At 36.7% G+C, this 9,924-nt stretch overlaps 1 protein-coding gene across 2 annotated transcripts in view; it reads right to left on the reverse strand.

Moving 5' to 3' along the window:
• Positions 1-8,321: 8,321 nt before the first annotated feature.
• Positions 8,322-9,924, reverse strand: part of VPS13C (vacuolar protein sorting 13 homolog C) — a 198,977-nt gene continuing 197,374 nt past the window's right edge. For both annotated transcript variants that reach the window (XM_017506167.2, XM_017506165.2), the window contains one exon: positions 8,322-9,924. This exon is cut by the window's right edge and continues 510 nt beyond it. The gene's annotated coding sequence lies outside the window, so the exon portion shown is untranslated.

Genomic DNA, 9,924 nt, shown 5'->3' on the forward strand with positions numbered 1-9,924 from the left:
AACTCCTAGGTTCAAGCAATCTTCCCGCCTCAGCCTCATGAGTAGCTAGGGCTACAGGCATGTGCTACCATGCTCTGCTGATTTTCCTATTTTCCATAGAGATGGGGTCTCCAGGCTGGCCTCCATCTCCTGGCCTCGAGTGATCCTCCCACCTCAGCCTCCCAAAGTGCTGGGATTACAGGCATGAGCCACCACGCTTGGCCTCCAAGTTTATAGCTAAAGCCCATCCTTCTCCTTCCTCATTCCTCTCACCCTCTCTTCCTAGAAATAATTATTTTCTAGAGTTGGCGTGTATAATTTTCATATATGCCTGATGGATTATGTGCTCACATTTACATGATCTATATCCTTTTGCAACTTGTTCTTTTCACCCAAAACTTGAGAGTTCATTTCTTATAGCTGCTATTTTCATATTCTTTTGCATGTTTTAAAATCTGCTGCTGATGGATAATTTCCACATTTTTTTATTTTATTTAAAGTGTTGCAGTAAACATCCTGGTATCCTTATTTCTCTTTATGCTTAGACTGCAGGAGAGTTCCCTGAGCTGGATATCTGGAGTGGAACTGCTGTGTTTGTATGCATGCGTTCAGCTGGGGTAGGCCTTGCCAGCTTGGTTTCTGCACCCCATCAGCAGGGTTTTACTGTGTGCGTCTCATCGCATCCTGTGAAACATCAGCTGTTCTCAAACTTCCCTTCGTGCCAATCTGACAGATGTAAAAGGGAAGCTCAGTTTCACTTTGCATGTCAATGAGTAATTTCCAGTCTTCCTATTCTGTGAATTGTCTGTTCATAGCATTTGCCCATTTTTCTATTGAGTTGTTTTTTCATATTGAGTTAAAGGAGGTCTTCACATATTTCAGATAATAACCCTTTGGCTGTTATATTGGTTGCAAATATTCCCTCCAAGTTTGTGGCTTGGCATTTTACTTTTTAATGGTCTTTTCTCTCATAGAAAGTTCTAGCTTCTCAGGAGTGTAAGAATATTCTCTTATATTGTCTTCTGTACGTTTTAAAGAATTGCTTTGCATTTGGGGTTTTACATAACTGATATTTGTTTTCGTGTGGCGTACGAGGCAGAAATCCAATTGTTTCTCATCTGAAGAAAACAATTTCCTGAGCAGTAGCTGTCTATCCTTGCTGACTGCAAATTTTTTTATTGAGGTATAAATTTCACATTAACAAGTAACCATTTAAAAATGTACAGTTCAGCAGTATTTAGAGCATTCACAATGCCATGAAACCACTATCTCTAGTTCCACAACTTTTTCATCCTAAAAGAACACCCCCTTTTTTTTTCCATGGGGAAAAAAAAAACTGCCTTACTTTTTTTTTTTCAAGTTCCGGGGCACATGTGCAGGATGGGCAGGCTTGTTACACAGGTGAACATGTGCCATGATGGTTTGCTGCACCTGTCAACCCATCACCTAGGTATTAAGCCCAGCATGCGTTCACTCTTTTCCCTAATGCTCCCCACCCCCATTCTTCCCCTACAGGTTCCGATGTGTGCCGTTCCTCTCCCTGTGTACATGTGTTCTTATTGTTCAGCTCCCACTTTAAGTGAGAACAGGCAAACACCCCATATATTTTGAGAAATCACTCCCTCTCTCCCAGCCCCTAGCAACCAGGAATCTGCTCTTTGTCTGTATAGTTTGCCTATTTTGGATATTTCATATAAAAGGAATCATGTAAGATGTGACCTTTTGATCACAACTTCTTTCACTTCGCATAATGTCCTGGAGGTTTATCTATCTTATAGCATATAGTACTTCGTTGCTTTTCATAGCTGAATCATACCCAACTGTCTGTCTGTACCACAATTTATCCCTTCATGTCTTCATATACATATGTGTTATTTCTTCCTTTTGGCTCTTAATACTGCTATGCTTAACTGAAATTTAATGTCACCTTTAAGGATAAATTAATTACAATATATAAAGTGCATGGAACACTGCCTAAAACTTACATAGCAGAAATCATGTAAGCTATAGTTACTATTCTTATTCTATATTTCCTTATTTTCATGGGTCTGTCCTTATTCTCTTTTGTTCCATTTCTCTTCTAATCTATTTCTCTGAAAATATCACATCGTTTCACTTACTATAATTTTTTAGTACATTTTAAAATCTGGGAGGATAACACGTCTCTCACTCGATCTCATTCCTTAAAGTTATTTGATAATTCTTGGCCTTTCAGTCTTCCACATGAATTTTTGAAACAGCCTGTCAAGGTCTATGAAAAATATTAATAGGATGTTGATTAAAATTGTATTGAATTTATAAATTTGAATATGATTACTTTTTAATAAGTCTTACCATTCATGAACATTATATCACTTTCTGTGTATTTAAGAAAATTTAAACTTTATTTCAATATAATTTTATAATTTTCTTTAAAAATGTCTTGCAAAGTTTTGATGAACTTCCTGTGCACCCTTGTTGCTACTTTAAATTATATTTTAACTCTAAATTAGTTTATCAATTTCTTTGTTGCCATTGATTTCTATATTTCATTCCTTCTGTTTCCTGAAGGACATCCCTTAGTTTTTAAAGAAAGAATTTGAGATTACAAAGCTTTCTCTTCTTTATTATGAAAACGGGATTATTTAACCCTCATTCTTGAATGATGATGTAGCTGATTAAAGTCAACTACATGGACAGCAGGTTTTCTCTCAGCAATTTGTGGCTATCCTCTTGTTCCCTGGGGGCTATTGTTAAGAACTCTTCTTTTGGTCTAATTGTTGACCCTTTGTCAGTAATTTCTGTTCGTTTTAGTTGTTTTTCAGTTTTTCTCTTTGTGATTGCTATGTGATAGTTTCTATCCAGTGTCTCTTAGGTTTACATTTGTTTTTTTTTTTTCTGTTCTAGGTTCACTTTGTTTCTTGCATCTATCAAATCATATCTTTCAGAATCATACCAGCCATTTTCTCTGTAAGAGGACTTGGATTAGCGTTCAATACACTCATCTATGCTTCATGTCACTTAACTTCTCTTTCATATTTCCATCTCTGTCTGTGCTGTGTTCCAGGAAATGTATTCATAAGTTCTACTGTTCTAGTCCATTAATCGTTTCTTCAGCTATGTCTAATGTACTTTGTGGCTGTCCATTGATTTTTTGTTTTTTATTTTTTTTGAGACACAGTCTTGCTCTGTCGCCAGGCTGGAGTGCAGTGGCATGATCTCAGCTCATTGTTATCTCCGCCTCCCGGGTTCAAGTGATTCTCCTGCCTCAGCCTCCAGAGTAGCTGGGACTACAGGTGCACACCACCACGCCCAGCTAATTTTTGCATTTTCAGTAGAGACAGGGTTTCACCCTGTTGGCCAGGATGGTCTCGATCTCTTGACCTCATGTTTCACCCACTTTGGCCTCCCAAAGTGTTGGAATTACAGGCGTGAGCCACCACGCCTGGCTTTGACTTTTTATTTTAATGATTTTTTAAATTTCTAAAAAATCTACTTGGTTGTTTACCCTTACTGTTAGTAAAAATGGTAAAAAGAATAAACAATATTCTTAAGTTACAAGATTAATAAATTACAATAATGGAAAAATTTTACTTTACAAAAGTAATTGCTTTAATAGGGTGGGATACTTACTACTACTAGTCAAGTAGCAGAAAATATGGAATTGTCAAAGCACTAATCTGCCTTAGTTGGTTCCTGGAACATTCCTGCAGATCAGTGCACCATATCGTAAGAGGAACCTGGATGCACTTGTTTAAGGAATGCCACCAGGGTTATGGGATGACTTGAAGTTTTGTCTCATTAGGGATGGTTTAGGTAGACTAAGATAAGAACTTGAAAATAAAACTTACATGCTTGCCGGATAAACGGTAGAGCATGGGGCCAGCCTTCAATTCTACTAGGTAGTGCTCCCATAGCTAGTCTTTCATATACAGAAAGACTCATTCTCATTCTGATGGCCCTAAGGATTTGGGCTCAATGGATGGAAGCCACGAGAAATAAATCTATGCTGAATATAAAGATCTTCCAACCATTAACTAGTCTATGAGTAAGTACAACTAAAACAAAGGCCCCCAAGTGAATTATTTTTTGCCAAAAAAATGATTAAAAATAATCCATTCCACACAAAATAAGCATCATTAGTGCTTCTGAAAGAGCTGCACTGTAATTCGGTGGCAACTGAGCATTAATTTTAGGTAGTGTGGGAAATACATTCTTATTCACCAGTCTAAGTCATGGGTACTCAGTCTTACAAAACAGTGTTTTCAATGGTATCCATTTACCATCTGCATTGTAATACTAGTCTTGCAAAATTTCTATTCTGTTCACTTGAGGCCAACTCAAAAGGAGAGCTTTCCAGGTCTCTCCATTTTAACTACAGGAATCTTTTCCACAAGAAAGCAGTTGTTTCCTGCTGCCAATAATTCCAGATACATTCAAATGTCCCATAGACCTTACAACTATTCCAGAATTCCTCAGGAGTATAACTTCCTTATCTTGACATAAAGAAAAAAAAATCTATTTACTTCAGTAACACAGTTAGTGATAAATTATTCAACTGACTGCATAGTCCAAGAAATCTTTACTGAAAAAGTTAAGAATGCTGTTAATCCTCTAGTTCATGCCCTATTTTTTTTTTTCATTTTTACTATTTTTGAGAGCATGAATCACTGTGAATTGAATGAAGTGGGAAGATTTGATCAGAAGTGTCAAAGTAGGTTAAGCCTCTCTAACAGTACTCCACAGGGAAAGGAAATGTGCCCTGTTCCAGAGTGGCTGCTTAATTTAAACCATCAATAAGTGCTTGCTTAACTAATTTGCAGCAGCATCCTCTGGTGAAGCTAAAATCTTATAGCTTCCATTCAAATTGCAATCTTTGAACGCCTGCTCATTTGTTACATTACTACTCTATAATGTCATGTGCCATGCTCAAAAATATCATTTCTACTTTGGCAGGTCCCTAGCCAGTTACGACAAAGGATGTATCTCGGGCATCGTTTTTCTGCTCCTGATATCAGCAGAACTCCTATAATGGCTTATAGTAGAACCCCACGCATTTGATTTTTAGTTTCGATTGTGCTGTAGAAACAGAGGCAAGTTTTATGTCCCATATTCAAAATTTCCTTTGTACACCTCAAGTGCTACATATGCTAGTCAACTGTCACAATAATATTAGACCATATGTAAGAATTCTCCAGGAAAACAAATGTTTAATTAAGGGCTGGCTTAGCTTTGGGTGTTACTATGAAAAATGCCATATCACAGTTAGACCTAAAACATAGATAGGGAGAGAATGAGTAAAATTTGGGGTTGAGGGTAGTTCTAAAAGAAATCCAAGAGGCCAACACTGGCTGCATTCACTCAACACCAGTTTAAGTGTCCTTGTTTTTAGGAAGAAGTACAGGTAGAAAGGGATGCTGGTGATGCTGGATCCTAATTTCAGTTCCTATCTCACCACAGGACTTTGGGTAAGCCATTTGATATCTGTTTGTCCCATCTGTAAGATCAATTATACGATATCATATAGAGATCAATAAACGTTTCTGTAAAGGGTCTAACGGTAAATTTTTTAGGCTTTGTTGGCCATTTTGTCTTTGTCACAATTACCCAACTCTGCCACTGTAGTGGCAAAACCAGCCATAACCACTGCAAATAAATGAGTGCAGTTGTTCCAATAAAACTTTGTAAGAACAGATGATTTGGCCTGTAGGTTGTAGTTTGCCAAGCAATAGTATCTATTTAATAAAATACCTTAATATTTAAAGAAGTGCCATAAGAAAAGATAAAATGATGCATAGAGAAAGAAGACTTAAAATGACGGCGAAAGAGAAAAGTGGTTTAAGAGAAAAACTGGTATCACAAGGTAAATGATTTCTACAAAAACAAAACCCAAACAGCAAGAACTGATCTTGGTGAAAATTATTTATCAAGGCATTTAAGCCACTTGAGGCATTGCAGTCAGTTTCTGGGGAAGTTGCTTGATCTTTCTTCAGGTTTAAAATAATTAATGCTAAAGAACTAAATCTTCTTTGTGAAGTGTTATCTCAGTGGATAGAAGATCATGCTGGTATATATATTTCATTACTATTCTTTTTCCCACTAGAGGTCAATTTTTAAAATCGTTTCATCCAGCAGATGATATTTAATGTACACAAGGGATAAAAATCAATGATGTGCTTATGTTTCCTATTTTTTCTCAAGTGTCATCTTTCTGATGTACAATCATGTGGCAACATATATGTTAACACCAATTACTCTGAATTCTTTATCAAAACAATTTGCCAGCACTTGTAAAGCGAAACATTGGTATGATCTGAAGAGGGAAGAAAATTCTATTGTTTCTTAGAGTTTCTCCTATAGTCTATGATTTTTCTAAAATTTGAGAAGCAAATTTAATAAATTGAGAATTTTGAGGGCATACAGCTCTACAATCTCTTATCTAAAACCTTTGGTCCAGATGTGTTTCAGAATTCAGAAATTCACATGTAAGAAAGGCAGTGTGTGCTGGGCACAGTGGCTCACACCTGTAATCCCAGCACTTTGGGAGGCCAAGGTGGGTGGATCACAAGGTCAGGAGTTCAAGACAAGCCTGGCCAACATGGTAAAACCCCATCTCTACTGAAAAAACAAAAATAAGCCGGGCATGGTGGTGTGTACCTGTAGTCCCAGGTACTCAGGAGGCTGAGGAAGGAGAATCACTTGAACCCGGGAAGTGGAGGTTGCAGAGAGCCAAGATTAGGCTACCGCACTCCAGCCTAGGAGACAGAGCAAGACTCTGTCTCTAATAAAAAAAAAATAAAATAAAAAAGAAGGGCAATGCAACATCATTCATATACCACATCACATACAGCTTGTATACCTCCAAGGAAATCTGCAGCAGCACTCCATAACAACATTAAGTACTTTTGCTACAGCCAAATTAATTACACCAAATAAAATAAAAGACCGTGAATAGCTTCATGTCAATTAAGTTCAGATTTTGCTGCCAAATGTCTTTGTTTCAAACTTTTGCAAAATCTTTGGGTTTTCAGAGCTTTTTGAATTTTTGAAGAAGTCTGTGGCTTGTAAAAACAAAACAGAAAAGTCTTTCTGACGACTTTTTCACCTGAAAGAGACCCACAGTTGACTGTCTGTATACATATATATTTAATATACTTAAAACTGAAGATACTTTCAAGCATGGATTCAAGAACAATAAGCCTCAATTTTTCCACTGGCAGCACAATTACCAAGTGAAATGTGCTCCCTCAGCTCAAGTCTCGATTTCTTTTTAGAGCCAACACACATGGCACAGAACCCACTTTCACCAGTACTCATGGTCATTCTGACAGTGATTCTCAACCACAAGGGCTTGTCCCTGGAGGACAACTGACCCTATAATGAGCAATCTTCTATTTTCTAAGAACCTTTGGGTTTTCTCTGCAATAAAAAGATGATTCTTCTAGCTCTGGCAATAATGGCAAATCAATATTAACTGACATTGAGATCTGCAGAGCTCTTTAAGAATTTGATCATTTTAAGTCCAGAGCATTAATTTTTAGTTCTGGCTATACATTAGAAATACACACAGAACATTGTTAAAAATAGATATCCAGGCAGCACTAGATCAATATACTTAGAAATCCAAAACACCAAAAAGATAATAGTGTCCTCCTTCATGCAAAATTCAAAATAAAAACAATATTCAATCATAAAACACATGGAAGGAAGTCCACCCTGGATGGAATTTTTCTTATGAAGCTTGGGTACACTCTTTTTATTCTTTTTTTTTTTTTTTTTTTAATGCCCCTGCTTTGCTACAGCCCTCAGCATGAACTTGTTCTTCCTACTGGATAATCCAGCACTGGGTGAGCCTTCCAGACTTGTAGTCTGAGCCCCAAGTGGAAGAGGGAGGAGAAGAGCAGTATGGTAGAACATCCCAGACAGCCATGCAGTCTAACAAAGGTTCTGCAAGGCCACTGTAGAGTTTTCAAGCCAAATACGGCTGTCAGAGGACTTCTGTGTCTTCTAGAATTTGTAAACTAAGTTTATCTTAGTATAATTGTCACACTCAGCCAATGGCTGAGAGAAACCACGGAAGGCAATGCAAATACTGCAATGGATTTCAAAGTGCAGCTGGGCCCCCAGGTCAACTGCGTTCTCTGCAATCCCCACTGTATTGGAGGTGTGTGCCACAGATCTCCAGTATGATGAAGGGGCTCAGTACCCCTGAGAAAAAGCTTATCTGGCTAGCATCTTGTAAAGTCCTCTGTAACTATTAATATAACTTCTCACTATTATAGGATTTGAAGATGAAAAGGGAAAGACAAAAAGTAAAGCAAATGTTACTTGAATAATACAAACCCACAAAGTTTTTATACCGGTAAACAATGTGCCAAATGTTTTATTTCTCTCATATGCAAGTAACTGACTCTCAAAGCATTAAAAAAAAATTATTACACTTTACCAATGAAATTATTTCTGTCCCTGGAGATTAAATAAAAATGTTACAAATAGTATCAGTATAATATAATTTCTTAAATATATAGGACACTGTCAACAGCTTGATTCATATGAAAATATAATCGGATATCTCAAATGCCTAATTGTTTTAAAAACACAAAATACAATAACATTTGCTATGAAATTGCTTATAATGATCCCTTTAATAAATTGCAATTAACCACTAATATAGAAATTCAATTTAAGCTGTAAGTTTTATATATATACTTTACAGAAAAAAATAATTTTGAAAAAGTTATGACAAGCAGAGATCAAACATTTAGGGCATTAGTTACTGCATTCTCTTTTTAGAATGTCTATTAAATCACACTAGGAAAATTTAAAGTTTTATGACCAGGCCTTAAAAAACATGAATGATGATGACAGAACCACCACCACCATAAACAAAAATAGAGCAGAGGGTGTCCACATCCTCATGAATTCAGTGATTTGAAATAAATGTTGCTGTGTTAAACATTAGGAGCAAATCTTCAGGTTCAGCCAAAAAACTTAAATATTTTTCAGTATTTTTTAAAGTTTTAATAGTGTACCTCTGATCAAGGATGCAGAAATGACAAAAAAAAAATACTGTACTGAACTGATTCTCACAGGCCTGCTCCCTCAAGAAACACAGTGTCATTGTATACGGCTTATTTATATATAAAACAACCAGAGAATTTTCATTCTTCTTAAAAAGTATTTAAAATACATTCTAGGTATGTATTAGGACTAAATGTTAATTTGTGATGTCCTTAAAGTCTTTCAACCTGTAAGAAACAATTTCTGGGAATATAAAAATATTGAATTTTACATATTTCAGAGTCTTGAAAAACTTAAAGTGCAATATTTCATGTATCAGCAAATAATTATGCCATATAAGCTCATCTTGAAAGAGCACGTAAATAGCTTCCAAATTTTTATGAATGCTACATTAAAGAGGGCAGAGTGTAGATATTTTAAGGTTTGATTGTCCACAATTTTTATTATTAGAGTACAAGGAGAAAAAATAAGCACCAATGTAAAATATGCTTTATTAGAGGGAAAACAGTGCTTTCATGAAAAGAAAATAGCAAACATGTCATTTCTTCCTTTAGTGGGTTTTCTTCATTCAATTACCTGGCTTACCAAAAATGTTAACTCAGTTCAATTACTGAACAAATTACTCCACAACAAAATGTCAGGGTCCAACATTTGTCCAAGGGTTAAAACCCTTCAGCCAGGCGCAGTGGCTAGCGCCCATAATCCCAGCATTTTGGGAGGCCAAGGTGGGTGGATCACGAGGTCAGTTTGAGACCGCCTGACCAACATGGTGAAACCAAACTCTACTAAAAATACAAAAAATATTAGCTGGGCATGGCAGCGCACGCCTGTAATCCCAGCTACTCAGGAGGCTGAGGCAGGAGAATTGCTTGAACCCAGGAGGCAAAGGTTGCAGTGAGCTGAGATTGCACCACTGCACTCCAGCCTGGAGACAGAGCAAGATTC

Source organism: Cebus imitator, unplaced genomic scaffold (assembly GCF_001604975.1).
Source record: "Cebus imitator isolate Cc_AM_T3 unplaced genomic scaffold, Cebus_imitator-1.0 Scaffold350, whole genome shotgun sequence".
Classification (NCBI taxonomy): Eukaryota; Metazoa; Chordata; class Mammalia; order Primates; family Cebidae; genus Cebus; species Cebus imitator.